The sequence below is a fragment of the Mus pahari genome, chromosome 19 (genome assembly GCF_900095145.1).
Source record: "Mus pahari chromosome 19, PAHARI_EIJ_v1.1, whole genome shotgun sequence".
In the NCBI taxonomy this organism is placed as follows: Eukaryota; Metazoa; Chordata; class Mammalia; order Rodentia; family Muridae; genus Mus; species Mus pahari.
Window position 1 is genome coordinate 58,585,164 of NC_034608.1, and position 18,351 is coordinate 58,603,514.

General features: G+C 35.5%; 1 long non-coding RNA gene and 1 pseudogene across 1 annotated transcript; one reads left to right on the plus strand and one right to left on the minus strand.

The window, feature by feature from the left end:
- Positions 1–609: 609 nt before the first annotated feature.
- LOC115062579 lies at positions 610–12,376 on the minus strand. Its single transcript, XR_003842515.1, has 3 exons — positions 12,296–12,376; positions 1,053–1,122; positions 610–695 (listed from the first exon to the last, which is right to left on the minus strand). It is a non-coding gene; the product is annotated as an uncharacterized LOC115062579 (long non-coding RNA).
- Positions 12,377–17,171: 4,795 nt separating this feature from the next.
- On the plus strand, positions 17,172–17,276 carry LOC115062646 (annotated as a pseudogene).
- The last annotated feature ends 1,075 nt before the right edge of the window (positions 17,277–18,351 follow it).

The following is an 18,351-nucleotide window of genomic DNA, read 5'->3' on the forward strand; positions in this document are numbered from 1 at the left end:
CTAGTGTCCTGTGCTCTTTTGAACAACAGATAAACAAACAACTCAAACTTTTCTGTCTCTTGAGAATTACTCTGTGCGTGTGATCTTATCCTGCATGAGATGAACATACATTCATCCAATGACAAGATAGTTCATCCATAACAATAATTTCACAGCATATATGGTTATCAAAGAGCACATTGTAGACCAAACATCAATTACTTTTTAAAAAACATAATTTAAACAATTTAGTGGAGGTCATTGGTTTGACTTAGTTTTATTTTACAATGGGAAATCACCATGTTACTCTCTGGGGTCCTTTATTTTTGTGCCACAGAAACTCTTCACTGCTCACTGGCTTCACTGGCACTTCTGGAATAGATATGGAGTTGGTTTGCCCTTTTTAGATGTAAACACTTCTTCCTGTTGATTCAGGTGAGGAGAGTTAGTGTGATTTAAATTCACCCCGATGACTTATGTCATACACTTTCTTAAGCTAGACATGTGGCTTCTTTTAAAATCTAATTTCGGCTACAACTTACTAGGCTCAGGATGCATCCATTCACAGACTGTTACACATGCCAATCACTCTTCAATTGCTGTCAACATCCTCTTGGTATTTTCGCAGCAGTGTTTGAAGCGCATGCCCTTGGTATCCTATTCCTTGCAAACCTTCATGGTTCTTCTCTCTGAGGACTTGTGCTTGTTCTCTGTGCCTGATTTAACCGAATACAGAGTTTATATGTGAAGCAGTGTGTGTTCCCCTTCCCTCAGTGCTTTGGTAAGATTATTGCTCTAATTTGAATGCTTGCTTTTCCCCTAACTTGTGTTGAAAATTAATGGCATTTGTAGCAGTGTTTAGAGATGGAAGCTTTAAGAGGTAGTTTGACCATGTGAAGGGGTTGATGGCATGATTTTTGGCGTGAGATCATTATAAAAGAACAAATTTTGGTACCTTTTGAACCTTCTCCACAATCTTTTTTTTTTTTTTCTTCTTCTCTGACCCCCTCTCTGTCTTTTCTTTTTTTCACCTTCCCTTCCCACATGGGATAATATAGGAGAAAGGGTCTTACCTGCCAGCTTACATAGCTGCGAGCCAGTCATTTCCGTCTGTTATAAATATCCCAATGTTTGGTGTCGATTCTATTACAGAAGCACAAGATAGACTCAGACAGTCATTCAACAACCCCTGATCTCAATGAGAGATATCTCTGAGATACATTTTGGGCTTTATTACAGAACAGCTCCAAGCCTCAAGGTCTACACGAATGCCCATTTTATTAAATTAACTTAATATTCCTTTTTCTCACTTCTCATGCTTCTTGCTCCCAAATCTCCTAGTTGTGATATGTAGAAACGAACCTAATCTATAAAATTCTCATGTAAAAAGCCAATTTGTATCTTAATCCATCCAAGGTCCATTTGAGCTAAGCTGAAGCTATGATGAAGACATATGAAGTCAAAAGTGTAAGGGAGAAGACATCAGCTAACCCCATCTGAGTGACTTAATATTTTATTTAGATTTATTTATTTTATTATATGTGTTTAAATGTTTGTCTAAATGTGTGTATATGTACCATCTACTTGCTATGGATGTCAGAAGTGGGAATAGGATTCCCTGGAACTGGGGAATGTTTTTGAGCTACTATATATGGGTGATGGCAACTGAATCCAGATCCTCTGGGAAAAGATGCTCATATACTTCTCTGAGCTGTTGTTACATCCCCTGATATATTTAATTTCAATAAGTCTTCATCTTTTAAAGAATGTTTTGGACTTCAAAATCATGGGAGATATGAGAGTAATTAGTTCATCTAACACATACTTTAAGAACATTCATTTTCTTGTCAGCTTGCTAAACCCTGTTCTGTGTGAGCATAGCACTTTCTCTCATGCCCTGCCATACAGTTGCTGATATTAGTTACACTACATTAATATTGTAATATTTTCAGTCTAACTATAATTTTTAATGATATTAGCCTGAAGGTAAAAGGAGTTCTTTCACATATAATCAATGTGAAAGTTCACCATCTATTATCATGGACGAAAAAGGGTTATCAGTTTCTCCCATCTCTTTCCTGTTAGAAATAATCTACAACTTCTTATTATGGCAGCTAATACATGAAAAATTTATTAATAATTATTACTATGCTTCTTAGAAATTTAAATATTTGGACTATATCCTGTTTTCTCATGAATGAATCAGCATGAATAGGTGGGTAGTTGAGGTGAGCAGTGGTTGGTTTCTGATAGTCTTTTAGGTCCACAGGCCAGGATATTCTGAAATCTAAGTGGGAAATGATATCTTTGAAAGTAATAAGGGGAAAAAAAAAAGAAAGTAATAAGGGTTTTCCACAGTATGGTGAAAACCACAGTGTGTTTTTGTACAAGGACATATCACTGTCTCAGACAGTTTTAGATTTTCAGTTGACAGCTCCAAATTAAATCCAATTCCTTTTAAATATAATTTAGATAAAAAAATAAACCATAATTCCAGAACAAATGCTGAATATTCACCATGGGGAGGCCGTTCTGTTCAGAACACCTGTTCAGTTTTAATGAAACATAAAAATACTTGCTCCCAGTGTGTTTTCATTAAATGTTCAAATCTCACCATGCAGTGTGTGGCTTAAGTGGAAAAGTATCCTGTGAAAATGTAAGTAAAAGTTCTTTTGTTATTACTCTGCATTACAGCGTATGATTCTGTATTAGTTAGTGCTGCTATCGCTGTCATGAAATATCATGACTAAAAGCAAGTTTTGGGAGAAAGTGGTTCATTTGCTTCTTCTATACTTCCACATCACTGTTCACTACGGGAGAAATTCAGGACATGAACTTAAGTAACCAGGGCTGGAGCTTGGAGGCAGGAGCTGATGCAGAGGCCATGGAGAGGTGCAGCTTACTGGCTTGCTCCCCATGGCGTGCTTAAGCTGCTTTCATATACAACCCAGTATCAGCTACTCAGGGATGCTCCCACCTGCATTGGACCAGACCCTCCAACAGCAATCGCTAATTAAGAAAATGCTCTATGGGCTTGCCTACAGCCTGATCTTTCAGTTATATGTTCTCCACTGATGCCCCCTCCTTTCTGATGACTCTAGCTTGTGTTAAGTTGTCAGAAAAATATCCAACAAATATTCTTTTTTTTTAAAAAAAAATTTGGATATTTTCTTTATTTACATTTCAAATGTTTTCCCCTTTTAAAGTCTCCCCTTCAGAAACCCCTAATCCCATCCCCCTGCCTCTGTGAGGGTGTTCCCCCTCCCACCCACCCACTCCCCTCTTCCTGCTCTGGCATTCCCCTACACTGGGGCATCCAACCCCCTCAGGCCCAAGGGCCCGCTCCTCCCAGTGATATACTCTGCCACAAATGCAGTCGGAGCCATGGGTCCCTCCATGTGTGGATCTGGCCTGTTGACACTGTTGCTTCCCCCATGGGGCTGCAAACCCCCTCATCTCCTTCCTTCCCTTCTGCAACCCCTCCATGTGTGACCCTGTGCTCAGTCCAATGGCTGTCTGCGAGCATCTGCGGCTATATTTGTCAGGCTCTTACAGAGACTCTTAGGCTCCTGTTTGTTTGTTTGTTTTGTTTTTTTCGAGACAGGGTTTCTCTGTGTAGCCTCAGCTGTCCTGGAACTCACTCTGTAGACCAGCCTGGCTTCGAACTCAGAAATCCGCCTGCCTCTGCCTCCCAAGTGCTGGGATTAAAGGAGTGGGCCATCAAGCCTGGCTAGGCTCCTGTTCTTTAAAGCAATTCCCTCTGTGAAGTGCTTGTTCTCAGGTACTAGTAATGATGGCCAGGTTTTTTTGCATAATAAAACCTTCCTCAGTGGACACAGGATCTTATAATGATGTATTTGGTAGAACTACTTTGTGAACTAGGAAAACCCTTGATATTGGACCTGGACGTGTTTTGGCATGCCCCAGAGACAGTCTCCAGGGTGTGAGGAGGCTCTTCCCTATAGCATTTAAGGGCATTTTACTTGGACTATATTATATTTAGATAATTATATGGCACAGAGACAGCACTAACTCAAGCTGTTAATCCAGAAGGAAATAAATGTAATTCAAAATTGCTAGTAGAGTCTTGTGAGTTTCATGGTGGCGGGTAGCATACTACCCTTGGATACACTGGCCCTAAGAATAAGTTTAAGGTTTGTAAAGGAACTCATTGATGGTATATCACAGAATTTTTTTTTCAGTTGCAAAGAAACTTTGCTTCTTTCACATGTAATTATTTCACATCTTGTTATAGAAATGTAATCATCTTCATTTTCCTCTCATCTACTTGAATTCCTTATTATTTTAAAACAATTTGGCATGGAAAAAGAAGCCAGTTATTTTGTGGTTACAGAGATGTTTTTCTAAGGAGAAGGGAGCTTTTCTGCTGATCATCATGCATTTACTTTTTAATTTTTATTTATCTCCATGTATACGGGCACACAAGTGTCATATTGCATATATAGAGCTCAAAGGACAACTTGAAGGAGTCACTTCTCTCTTTCCGTCATGTGGGCTGCAGAGACTAAACTCAGTTCAAGTTTAGTTTGGAGATAAACCTAACACAGAGCATGATATTGTAGTCAAGCAATAAAGTCTATTCTGAGGGAACTTTTTTTTAACAAGAAAGTGATGCTTTATAGACTATTTGGTAATTGACATGAGATAGTACACTTAGATATGTAAAATAGATATTCTCTCTCTCTCTCTCTCTCTCTCTCTCTCTCTCTCTTTCTCTCTGTCTCTGTCTCTCTCTCTGTGTATGTGTGTGTGTGTGTGTTGAAGCAATGGGTACAAATTAATTATGCTCATTCATAAAAATAAAAGACTGAGACTGAAATAAAATTGATACTTCCAAGTAACATTCATACTTGTAAATAATTTATAGATTTTGAGAGATATTCAATAATACTAAACTGCGCTATCAGTGCAATCTTATTTCTAGGTCTATTTATTTATTTATTTGTTTATTTATTTGTTTTGTTTTCTTGTTTTGTAGAAAAGAATAAAAAGTATATTATAGTGTTTGACACTCTATATCCTCCGTGTATTATACTCGACTTGAGTTTGTATCACTCAACCCAGCTATCAGATTCTAGGAGTATCTGAACTGCTTTTACATTCGTTCTACCATTTTTAAAATATGCTCTGTGTTAGATTTATCTCCAAACTAAACTTGAAACATACTTAATTCACAAGTAAAAGAAGATTTATGCCAAATAAGTGAAGCTATTACTTTCAATTTGAAGCATTTATTGTTGTCCTTATTGTTTCTCCATTAAAAAGTTAATGATGAATGTGGTGATACATTTTTATGGAGTCCTTATTGTCTTTAGTAAAAATGATAATGAGAGCAAAATAATTTTGTGGTGTGAAATTAAATAATTTGATCCCTAAGTGTTTGGCTCTAAATGTTCTTCAAATATAATGTCCTCTTATTCATAATGATATTAGGAGTAGAAATTTTATTTTCTACCATGACATCCAATAACAAAAAGAAATTGTTAACTACTTTTATTTTGTGGTTGGATAATTGGGGACTCATTATGGTTGTAACCAAGTAATTCAGATTTACTTTAAGTTATCTTGTGAGCAATAAAAATAATGAAATGAAGAAAAGTAGAAACTTGTTTTCTGGCACTTACAATCACGGAAAATACCATTTCTATATTGCTGTTTGCAGTGCAGTAGAAAAAAGGTCCTGTGGGGGAAATGGTTATGGAAATAATTTTAACTTTTATTTGGGCTTTTTCATGGATGCTAAAAATGACTTCAAGGAATGGACAGAAGAGCTACATAAATTGAATTATAATAGAAAAATAAAATACAAAATTAATCAGAAACTCTAGATGAAATCTCATTGTTCCGTGAAAAAAAATAAATCATATGTTTTTAGTGCTTGGTTAATGAACAGATAGTGAACTCAGTGCTAAATCTTCGGAGATTGGCAATTAACTTAGAAGAAAATACTTAATTCATTGCATTTACAAATGGAAGCAGACTTTATAATATAAGCATAAATCAAACAGTATTGCTATTATTCAGCATATACTGCATTATGAGCAATATTAGATATGAAATTACTATGTTCTCCAGTTCCGAATGACATTTAAAGTTTAATTTGTAATTTTTTTCCTTTAGACAATAAGGAGAGATTAAGCACTCTCCACAGCTGGCATCTGAACCAACATGTAATATGTGCTTCCCGTATTTTAAAAGTAGTTTTGTAAACTGACAAGAGCTAATTCTAAATAATAAGATATTTCTAAAACTGTAAAATTGGGAATAGGTTCTTTTTCTTTATATTGTTCTGATTTGCTATAGTTAGAATACTTTTAGAATGGCAGTATATTTTTTACATATCATATTGACAAAAGTAGAAACATTCAAAAATGAACTCTGTTGGCTGGGTTTGAAGAGAATGGGTTCTGAGGGAATGGTCTCTGGGGTGATGGGGTGTCCATTGACAAATGACCTATGTGGGAGAACTATTTAGCAAATTCTGTCTGAAGTATTACAGCGTGTAGTCCTGGAATGAACAAACATTTTTATTAGTGTGTACAAATATAGGCAAAATGAACATTTTAAAATATTCTGTATAAGAATTAAATTAATGTATATCTACAAATGAAATATATAACCATATACATATGTGTGTGTGTGTGTGTGTGTGTGTGTGTGTGTGTGTGTGTACAGAGGGACATATTGCCAGAATGTTTGTAAGTACACCAAACAGAATATGCTGCACTTATATTTTATTTAAAGCAAGAGAAATAACAATGCATCCAAGTCCCAGACAGAAATCTAAATCTAAATTTGAAGATAGGTGATTTGGGGAAAATTATGCCTACATTTACAAAATTTAAAGGATTTATTTATTTTATATTATGTCTATGTTTTATTTTTCTGTATGTATGCCTGTGTATCACATGAGTGCAGTGCCTTCAGAGGCCAGAGGATGTTGAATTCTCTGTAAATTGAATTATAAACAGTTGTTATCTACAAGATGGTTACTGGGAGTCAAACTGGAGTCCTCAGGAAGGCTCTCCAGCCCCTCTGATGGTTTTAAATAATGAATCTGACTTTTGAGTAATACAAATGTTTTATTTATAAGTTAAATTTCAAATAACAAAAGCAATGATATAATTAAAAATGTTAATCAAAATAATAAAATCTTATAGTGGCTTATTTAATATGACCATATCGAATATTAAAAGTAAGACACCTGGGGAGAGAGATGGCTCAGTGGGTGAGATTGCAAACTTACCTGCCGGATGACCTGAAGTCGGTTCTCACAAGAGCAGCAGACAAGCCACAGCTACCTGTTACTCCAGCTCCAAGGCATCTGACCTTGTTTTCTGACCTCTGTCTGTACCTGCACTCATGGGTTCCTATCTATGCATTTATATTACACATAAAAATGATCTTATTTTATAAAAAGCAAGATATAAGTTTGAAATTGAATGAGGGTCTTTGGAATTGTTAATTATATCAACAGTTTACAATTTATCATCATCAATATGATGTTGGGATCCTTAATAAATCAATCTTCAAATAAAATTTTCGTCACTATTTCCCCCAAGAACTTAGATGACTTGTTATATCATGGCCTTTTATATATACATTTAAACAAACAAACAAAAAACCAAAACAATTTAGATTTTTTTTAAATTGTGAAATAGCTGTGTAAACAGCACACAGCAGCTTCTCACATGTTTTTAAGCTGGGATTAGCCTAAGAGACCATTTATATTCTGATCGCTGTATTCATCATGCATAGGACTAGCCTAAGAGATTATTGAGGAAAAGATAAATAGAAACCAATTATAGCAGAATACAGGCATATAAATAGAGTCAAAGTCTCATTTTCACATCCAAGTTCAGGGTTAGGTACCATTTCACCACTTGCTATGTAGGCCTTCCGTACACTAGCTATGAGAAACAACAGATAACTAACTACTCATGTCCTTGGATCTTCGTACTTATGGATATGTGCATTTCAATCATGTCAGCGCATAGGTCATTTGATTTGAAACGTAAAAAAATAAAATAACCAATAAAAATGTGAATCCTTTTTACTCTTCATAGGTCACAACATTCTACTTAAGTTCATGTTAAAATAACTGACAACATTAAAATAAGCAATATTGTGAAAAAAAAATGTGAATCCATAAAAAGAAACTAGTGTGGTCTCTGATAAAAACATACTTAAGAAATACAGTTAAATATTTTTCTTTTTAATATAAAGCACAAGAAACAACTAGATTTTAAAACAAGTAGTGGGATAGACATAGTAGCAATCTGGTGCTATAACATGACAATATTATATAATGTCTTTTCTGATATTATTGGAATGTCAACTAGCATTCTATAAGGCAAAAGGTAAATATTGAAAAGTGAAATTATGACTGCACCTTCTCTTATGTCCTTTATAAATGAATAAAAACCATACAACTTGAAAAGCAATATAATTTTTCACAATATTTCTTAAAAATAGAAGCCGTAATGGTGAAAACAGAAAGAGGACATATCTCAGCATGAGCGTGGGGCATATGCTGGAGCAGCAATGGTGAAGATGCTAAAAGCACTCGACTTGTAGGTAGTTAAATCTCATTCTGACCTGATGGTTTGTACAAGTAATATTCTCTATAGAATAAACATTGAATAATAATTTCAGGAGCCCAGTCATGTTGATACCAATCACTTCAATTATGATATAGTGTAGTGTCAGGGGTTGTGATTGTAGCTGCAGTGACCTTCAGAGCAACTATATACACTATAACCACAGATTTTTCTACCTCCACCAAAGTTCCCAAAATAATGACTCTGAGACATAATATTTCTTGAATAAATGTGTAGACCATAAGGTTGGGCTTGTTCCCTGACTACCTTGTAACTTAATTCATTTATTCTATTCTAAGTCCTTCCATGTGGCTGGTTACGTTTTCCTCAGGTTCATGCAATCATCTCCATCAATATTCAGGGTGAATCTCCTCCTGTGTATGACTATCCCAGAATCCTCTCTCCCTGACAGAACTCCCACCTTCTATTTCCTGCCTAAGCTAGTAGGCCAACAGCTTTGTATTGACAGATAATACTTCCACACAGGGTAGTAGAGATTCTCTTTACAATACACTGAGCAATAGTTGGAATGTTGAAATGTCCCCACAGCACAACACAACTGGAATGAGACCAATGGCAATCATAATCCTGGAGATCTCTCTTGGTCCAAAGTTTTCTTGAGGTGCAGGCTCAAGGATCTGATAGCCATGTGTGTCGATGTGGGTTCATGTGACTATACCCATGTGCCTGTGTGCTTGTCCGTGCATGTGTATGTGTGTGTGTGTGTGTGTGTGTGTGTGTGTGTGCGTGTGTGTGTGTGTGTTGCATAGGGTGCATATGGAAGCCAGAGTGTGCCTTTTCACCTTTATCTTATATTTTGGAGACAGGGTCTCTCACTGAACTCAGACCTCACTATTTGGCCAGCCTGCAGTATAGACCTCCCAGCCTTGGGTGTATAGGCACACTGCCCTACCACTTCTGGCGTTTTACATGAGTGTTTGAAAGCTAATTTAAAACTTAGGTCCTCGTGTTTGTGCAGCAAGAACTTACCATCAGAGCCATTTGTCCAGCACTAATGTTATTTTTGCAAAGTACTGATGCCATTATCTATTCCTCTGAACAATACAAAGGAGTAGTTCCTATTGTATAGGCTCATCTATGCTAGATCTTATTGATTTTTTTTTGTTTTATATTCTTTTGTGTTTTAATTCTCATTACCCTGTTAACACAAGGTACAAGCACTTTTTGATATAAATATTATCTAGTTATAATCTTACTTTGAAATGATTTTTCTTGCAGATTTTTTTTATTATTAGCATTAGTAGTCCTTTATAAGCCCTAAATTCTGGCTATTTATTAGAGATATCTTATGAATATTTTCTCTAGTCTTTTGCTTGTCAATTTATTTTCATAATGGATTTTTTATGAGCAGTAGCTGTTAATTTTAATAAACTCTAATTTAGCATTTTTATGTTTCTTTCTTTTTCATGACATGAGAAAACATTGGACACATAGATTTATATCTACCTGAATTCTCTTCTAAAGCATTTCTGGATTTCCTTTTCATGGTTACTTGTAACAGTGAGGAATTTCCAAGTGTTTTTCATGTAGTGTGAAATAAGTGTTAAGATTTAATTTTACACAACAGACTTTCGAATTTCTAAGAACAAAGTCATGTTATTTGTAGAAGAGTAGATTTGATTGGAGATAATCATACTAAGTGAATTAAAGTAGTCACAGAAACTCAGTTATCATGTGTTTTTTTCCCATCTAAGGTCCTGGAAATTTTATAGATACATAAAATCATGAACCTATACATGATAGGAAATAAGTGAACAGTCCAGGGAAAAGGAGTAGGTCAGAGGGTAAAGGAGAGAGGGGAGAGAAGGTAGACATATGTTCAATATACATACATGCATACTTTCAGTAAATATACATGTATACTTTCATTCTGCAAGACAATAATACTGAACAGTAAATATACATAATAAATTTTAAAATTATAATTAAAAATATTCAAGTTTACTTGTCCAAAATTGATATATAAGTAATTCTTGTGGAAATATTTTTCATTTCACTTTACTTTTGTGTAAAATTCCATGTTTATTGAATTTTTTTTTTTGTCTAAGCAGTAACTTAAATTTATGGCATCAACCTCTTACTTATAGAATTTCAGAACATAGGGAAGGGGATTTTTGTAGGAGGCTGGGAAGGGTGACAGTAGGTATAGAGTGACTGACAGGGCCAGTGGCAAAGCTCTACATCAACAATGTATTGTACTCTTGATTGTACCTAACACTCCATTGACTTGGTGACAGAAATTCTATCAATTAACTCATAGAATGAGGTAGTTATTCCTGTGACCTCATTATATTTTTTCTTCAGTTTCTTAAATTTGCATTTAAATTTATATTTCAGAATCAGATCGTAAATTTAAAATATGTCTGCTAGACCTAGGTCCATCTGCCAGGAATATTCTCTTAAAGAAAACTGACTTTACTTCTCCCAGAAACTATCAATTATTGAGTAGTTCTCCAGACAGGGCTGGGACATCCCTCTCCATGCTGGAATTTGGTCTGGCTTGAGCTGGCACAAGTCTTGTGCATGCTGTCAGGACATCTGTAAGTTCATCTGTGCAAGTGCCTAACTGTGTCTGGAAAATCTACCTTCCTCATACTCATCCACCACCTCTGGTTGTTACATGCTTTCTGCCCTATCTAAGCCTTGGGAGGCCTTGCAATACAGATGCTTCATTTGAGGCTGATGCTCTGCAGTCTGCTGTTATTTTCACATTTACCTGTTCTGAGTGTTTGTATTATTTGTTATATACTGGAATAGAAGCTTCTATGGTAAGCATTCAGAAGTCAGTAATTGCCACAAGAGATCAAACCAAAATTAAAACCCAAAATTTTCTAACAGCTTCTGGCAAGCATCTAAAACTTTCAATTTATTTAAACCTTTTATAGCCATCTGTGAAACCTGCTCTGCCCTCTCTCAACTTTCTGCAACCAACAAAAACACCATGTTTGAGGAGATGGTTTCCTAACTTTCAGTAAAGCCTTATCTAGGAATTTTTCACACAATGTAGGATTGGCGAGTTGTAAATAAAGTAACAGTAAGAATTAAGCTATATTTTGACCTTTATGAAATCTCTTTTTAATGTTTTAACCATATTAATTTTACCTAAATTATCAGAATCCATAACTTGAAGTTTTTCTTATAACTGAGGCTGTGTCCTATGATGAGGTCCACAGTTTCTGAACCGGGCTAAGAGACTGCCCCTGTAGCTTTTTGTCTTACCNGCTTNTTTAGTGAGCGGGGTTCCATCCTTATGGAACCTTGATTTACATTCATTTTCCAGTGCCTTCCTTTGCCACAAGGTGGGCAGTGGCCTGGGGGAATGCTCCTTTTGTCTCCTGAGCAATTTCTACAATCTTTTCTCAGGTGCCCCAGCTTTTCACACCGGAAACATGTCATTTCATTCCCTGGGGAATGCTTTTCATTTCCATAAGTACTTCTGACATAGGTGCACAATTTCTGTCCCTTCATCACTACAGCGTAGGCCTTTACTATGGCTGGTGAGGCGTTGAAACATGTTTTCCCTTTTGATTCTGATTGCCCCATGGTAAAATTGATTTTCGTCTTAACCAGTCTAACTACTGGCCCGTCTGCAGCACAGTTTGATGAATCCTATCCTAGCTTGAGAAATATAAAGCAGATATAGGAAATAGAAAGAGAAAGAAACAAAGACTTACCTGCCCCAGTGTCCCTGTTTGGGTGCCAACTGCCACAGACAGGCCTCACTTTGGGTCCAAGATCTGCGTGGAACTGGGTCTCTTGGTTGCAGGTGAGCAAGGATTCAGTGGTGGAGTGACAGACAGTCCGACACGAGAGAGGGTGTAAAACTGAATGTATTGATTAAAATGAGCATCACATTTTTAATACAGAACAAACAAGAAAAGCGGGACAGGATACATCCGCAGTTACAATGTCACAAGACAAAGGATTGAATACATGAAAAGACCAGGGGGTGGGGCCAGGCAGCTTGAGGAGGAAGTCAGGTGTTAATTATTATCCGATTATGCTGTTCCTTTGGGCCTAGCAGAAAAACCTGTTTTGGGGGGTTCTGCTCTGGCAGATCTCATGAATAATGCAATACCACATCCCCCCCTATTTCCTAGGCCTTGGTAAATACTTGCATATGAATGTAACTTCCACAGGTATACTACTCTAAGCTTTGCCCTGGGCTTGGCTCTGTTCTTTGTGATGCTTAATCGGTTTCACCTGTCTTTACTAGAAGTGAATTGGAATGTTAATGAATAGGTAACCTTCTTGCTGAATTCTGAGCTCCTGGCTTTAAGGATTTTCTAGGACTTTGAAACACTAGTGGAAACTTCACCTATGGTAAAAATTGAATCTTTAAAGGCATTAATAGTATTGAAAGAGAGCATACATCATACTAGCATGCAGATAGGGTTTGTGTATATAGATTATTGGAAATACCAGGACTCCAGGAGGCTGAATCTCCTTGAGACTATTTTTCCTCAGGACTCATTCCAGGTTTCAGGCCTGTTTCGAGCCACCACTGAAGTAGGTGTGACAAGTAATATTATGGGGTATTGTTCTCATGGCTGTTTAGTTACTAAACATAGGTTTTCTAGACTATACGTTACATAGGCTCCTGTATCTAAATACTTGTTATTATGGATGTTTTGAGAGGTTTAGGAATGTGGTCTTGATAGAGGAAGTATATACTATTGGCACCAGACTTTGAGAGCTTAAGGTGTTGCCTGTGTCTACTTTGTTTTCTCTGATTCATGCTGACTGTTGAGGGTGTAATTCTCAGCCTCTTGCTCTAACACCTATTACATGCTGCTATGGTTTCCTTGAAGTGATGGACTCTATTTTTCTGGAACTATAAGCCAAATAAACTCTTCCATAAAACAAAAGAATAAGTCATTAGGAGACAGTTTAATACTAAATCAGCTTAGCAAGATGATGCAGGTCTCACTGCAGGCCTTGGACCTGTCTAGTCACAAGTTCTTCATCCTGGTATTAAATCAGGTATGGATTTAATTTTGATGGGCAGGCCTTAAAGTCAATCAGAAGGTAACTGATTGCTCCCATGATATTCATATCTGTGCTATATCAATGGGCATATCTTGCAAGACAAAATAACTTTATAACTCACAGGGTTCACATATGGGTAAGACATGATTACTTCTCTAGTAGAAATATTGTCATCCTATTATACAATAACTACATTTTACTTTTTTTTTAATGTGTGTAAGTGTGTATTTTAGAAAGCTCCTAGAATAGTATGCTTCTACATGGCATTTAAAGTTCTTTAGTGCTATTTTTTCCTCCCTCATATTCCTCTTCTAACCTGTTCTCCCACTTCCACCTAGGACTTAAACCTTCTTGTTCCATTAATGTCCTTTAACCTTTGTAAGCACTGAGTTATATCTCCCCTCCATAGAAAACTTCCTTGCCTTTGATACTTCCTAATTTCCTAACATCTATGAATGTCAGAAATGAAAATACATGCATGGCAATTCAAAGTTATGCTCCACAAATAAGAAAATGTGATGTGTATTTTTTGGGGTCTGAGTTACCTCACTCAAAATGACTTTTTCTAGCTCCATACATTTATTTATGAATTTCACAATTAATTTGTTAGATATCTAGATATACCCTATTGTGAATATATACTGCATTATATTATCCATTTATTAGTTGGTGGACAACCATGCTCTTTATACTTCTTGGATATTGTGTGTACAAAAGCAGTGCTAATGGTATAGCCACACCAACATATTTCTAGTCATCCTCCCTTAGTGGTATAAGATGAAATATCAAAGTAGTTTTAAACTTTCAATTCTGCAATGGCAAAGGATTCTGAACAGTAAGAAGAACAAACAAACATGTTTCTCATTTTATCCTTTGAAAATTCTCTACTTATTTTCAAGTACCTGTTTTATTTTAGCTTGTTTGTTTTCTAGATGTTCAATTTTTGAGTGCTTTATATAGTCTAAATAATATTCATGTGTCAGATATATATAGAAGATAAAGATTTTTTCCTGTTTTGTTTGCTGCCCCTTTATTCCAGTGATGCTATCAATTGCTATATAGAAGCTTTTGGTTCATAATGTCCCACTTATTGACTGCCTTTGGATGTCAGTTGGGTTAAAAAGAAGAGAAAAAAGAAAAACACATCTGCTAAGATTATATTTGGATTTCATTAGGTCTATAATAAATCTGAAAATAATTAATATCTTGGTGGTAAGAATCTGTGGTCATTGTTTATCTCTCAACTTTTAAAACATTCTATTTCTCCTCTCTCTCTCTCTCTCTCTCTCTCTCTCTCTCTCTCTCTCTCTCTCTCAGTATGAGTGTATGTGTGTGTGTGTGTGTGTGTGTGTGTTTGTTTCTCTTAACGTTATTGAACTGTCTATCTGAAGTTTTTGATAGAACATTGAGTAGAGTTGTCAAGAATAGAATGATTGGTTTTCTTCACACTGAAGGGAAATTTTTCAGTGTTTGAAAAGTGACTGTGGCATTGACACTAGATACTAGGTAGGTTAACTCAACATTGAATCAGATTGAACCTTCTCCCAAGGTTTCAAGAATATTTAATTCTATAATTCACTTATTTTGAATGTCCTGGGATGTTATTGCTTTAATTTTCCATTTTAAGTCATTCAGTATGGTGAGTTAGAGTAACTTTATAATGCTGAGCAGAGTTTAAATTCTGATATAGCCCAGTGAGTGCTGTCAGTAGTATCCTTTTGAATGTTGCATGTATCTTCATTGTCTACACACAACTGTTTTACAGTTTGAGTGAAAGTACACGATATTGGGAATTTATGCTTTATACTCCTTACCTCTGGCTATCGAGTTAGAGATTCAGCATTTTTCTTGATCTATTCAAATCATTAAATTTTTACTACCTTTATTTTCTCTGTTATTTCTTTTCATTTAGATTATACAGTCTTTAAAATAATTTCCTGAGGTAGGCAAGGTGAAACGGAATGTTTGGAGGGTTGAGAGGAAAGTGGAAAACTATGTAATTAAAATGTAATCTCAAAAAATTAAAAATATTAAAGCTTTATCATTCACCATGTGGCCAGCATATGTTGGATATTGTATTTTGCATCACATTGTATCTACATGGTGCTCCTCCACGTGCACATAGGGTAACTACTGTATAATAAAATAGCTTTTGTATTAGATTGTTTCACCTAAATATAGGCATATGTAACTGTTATAAGCCAGAATAAGGCAGGCAACACTAAGATCTGGTATTTACTTAGTAGGGCAACATTAAATATATTTTTGATGCATAGAGTTTTAAACTTAAGATGGGTTTATCTGAACATCACCATATCATGAATTAAGGAAATCTGTGTATTCATATAGGTATATGTATGATTATATATTAACCTTGCTAAAAAAGAGATTTAACAAATACACAATCTGTGTGAGCTTTTTTGAAAATTCTGTAAATGCAAAAATATCAGTAATCATAACTATGTGCAATATTGTTTTAAATCACATAGATCCTATTTGTGTTTTCCAGGTAAGGATACTATTTAGATCAATCTTAACTGAGTTTCAAGTAGCTTTGAATGTTAAAATTTCTAGCCAAACTCACAGATTATAGATATAGTAAACTAAGGTCAATGGAGAGTTAAAGAAATAAAAAGAACTAAGGCATAAAAGCCTTTTATTATTAATGCATTAAATTTAAATATACTCAGACTATTAAAAAGCCAAAAACTGGTTTTGATGAAGTTTATTACAGACAATAATTATTTTGACCATCACTGAGTACCTCATATCTAAATATGTATACACACACACACACACACACACACACACACACACACACGTGTGGTTGGAAGGTTTAAAAGAAATTCACAGTCTAAATACTATAACAGCTAAAGGTAATGACTTCCTATAGCAGGCAATTCATTTTTTCTTCTCATTCAACTATGGTTTCTTCTGTGTTTGTAGTAAAACAATATTGACAAATGATCCACTGCAACAAAGATAGCTATCTATAGATTCTAAAAATCCCATTATGTGGTAGAAGGAAAGTAGCTGCATATCATACCATAAAGCTCTGGTTTTGAGTCCAAGAATTAAACTATAAAATTCACCCATTCTTTTGAATTCACTTTAGCTTCTTTTGTAGATAGGCCCATGTACATAACTTGAAATTAGAAAGAAATGTCCTTTTCATGTGACAGTGTGTTTTATCTATTAGTTTCTAATAAATATGATATAATATCTAATTAAGCTAATGTACTTTTAATGTTACCACAACCTCAAAGTAAAACAGTTTGCTGGTTAGAGAAGTCTTATACTGCAGAAATGCACTGTCATCTAATGCAATATATATATATATATATATATATATATATATATATATATATATATGAAACTGGAGAGTAGTCAATATTTTATATAAATAAATCTTTTTTCAATGATTCTTTTTAAAATTTTATTTAAACTTTTTTCTTTTACAATCCAGGTTTTATCCCCCTCCAGGTCCACCCTCTGACTGTTTCACATCCTATACCTCTTCTCCTCTATCTCCAGGAGGATTTCTCCACTCCCCCACCACCCCCACCTCAGCCTTTTGGCTACAATCAAATGTAGTATCTGTTCTTAAAAGTTTAATAATTATTTTTTTTATTAAACATATTGTTTTTAAAAATTACAGAAATACAGTTTTTCATAAAGATTCTGTGAAAATAGCCACCCATGTAAATAGTCACAGACGTTATGAGTTAATCGATCTAATCTTCCATTTTCAGTGACTGTCCCAGAAATGATATTCCAACCCTGATTTTTGCCAAAGCAGTATGACAGGGCCTATTACAAGCCACCCAGAAGGCCCTCTCCCTCTTGAACTACAGGCATGTTTTCTGGACAGGATCAGGAGACATGATAATGGTTCGTAATTCTAGAACCATGAATGGCTGCAGCTGAGAGGAAAGCTGACACTGGGATGGTAGGATAGGAGACAGTGTTAGCTTATGGATCTCTGGGGTCTTCATCTCACCTCATCCTCATTTTCACATTAGGGAGAAAGATGCATGGTCATACTGTTTAGTAGGGTGAGCATGAGTGGTCATACTGTTTTGTAGAAGCTGACTTGGGGCCTCTGTTGTTTGCAGTTGAAAATATACTGACAAATATGTGGAGTGGTTGTATGTAAATCATAACATGGTCATCTCAGATTGTGGCTTGAACTGTTGATGCCAACAAACATTTGACATTTCAGGGGAGGTTTTTCTGCCATTATTTCAATGTATTTGACAAAGATAAACCATGAGATAGGTAAATAGTTCAATCCTATGACCAGTAAGTCTGGCGAGACCCTTACACAGAGAAAAGATGTATCAGACTTTAGAATTTGCCCTCTATTTAATACAGTAAAAAGTTTAAGAGTACTTTGTTTAAAATGGCTGTAAAGTAGTATTGCAAGTGAGAAAAATAAGTTTTAATTTTATTCTTGAAGAGTTCATTGTTGCTATTGCTGATGTTAATGCTATTTCTGCTTAGGGATTGAGAATGAAAGAGAGCAAACCTCAACTGGACAAAGGAGGAGCAAGTTCTGTGTTTTCTTTTTTAAATGTTTCTTTCTCTCTTTTTAGAGACAAACACTATGAGAGGCTATATAGCTTTGCATTGCATGGAATTCTGTGTCTCTGAAGCTGGCCATAAACTCAGAGAAATCCAAATGTTTCTGCCTCTCTGGTGCTAGTATTAAAGACATGTACCACCATACAAAACACACACA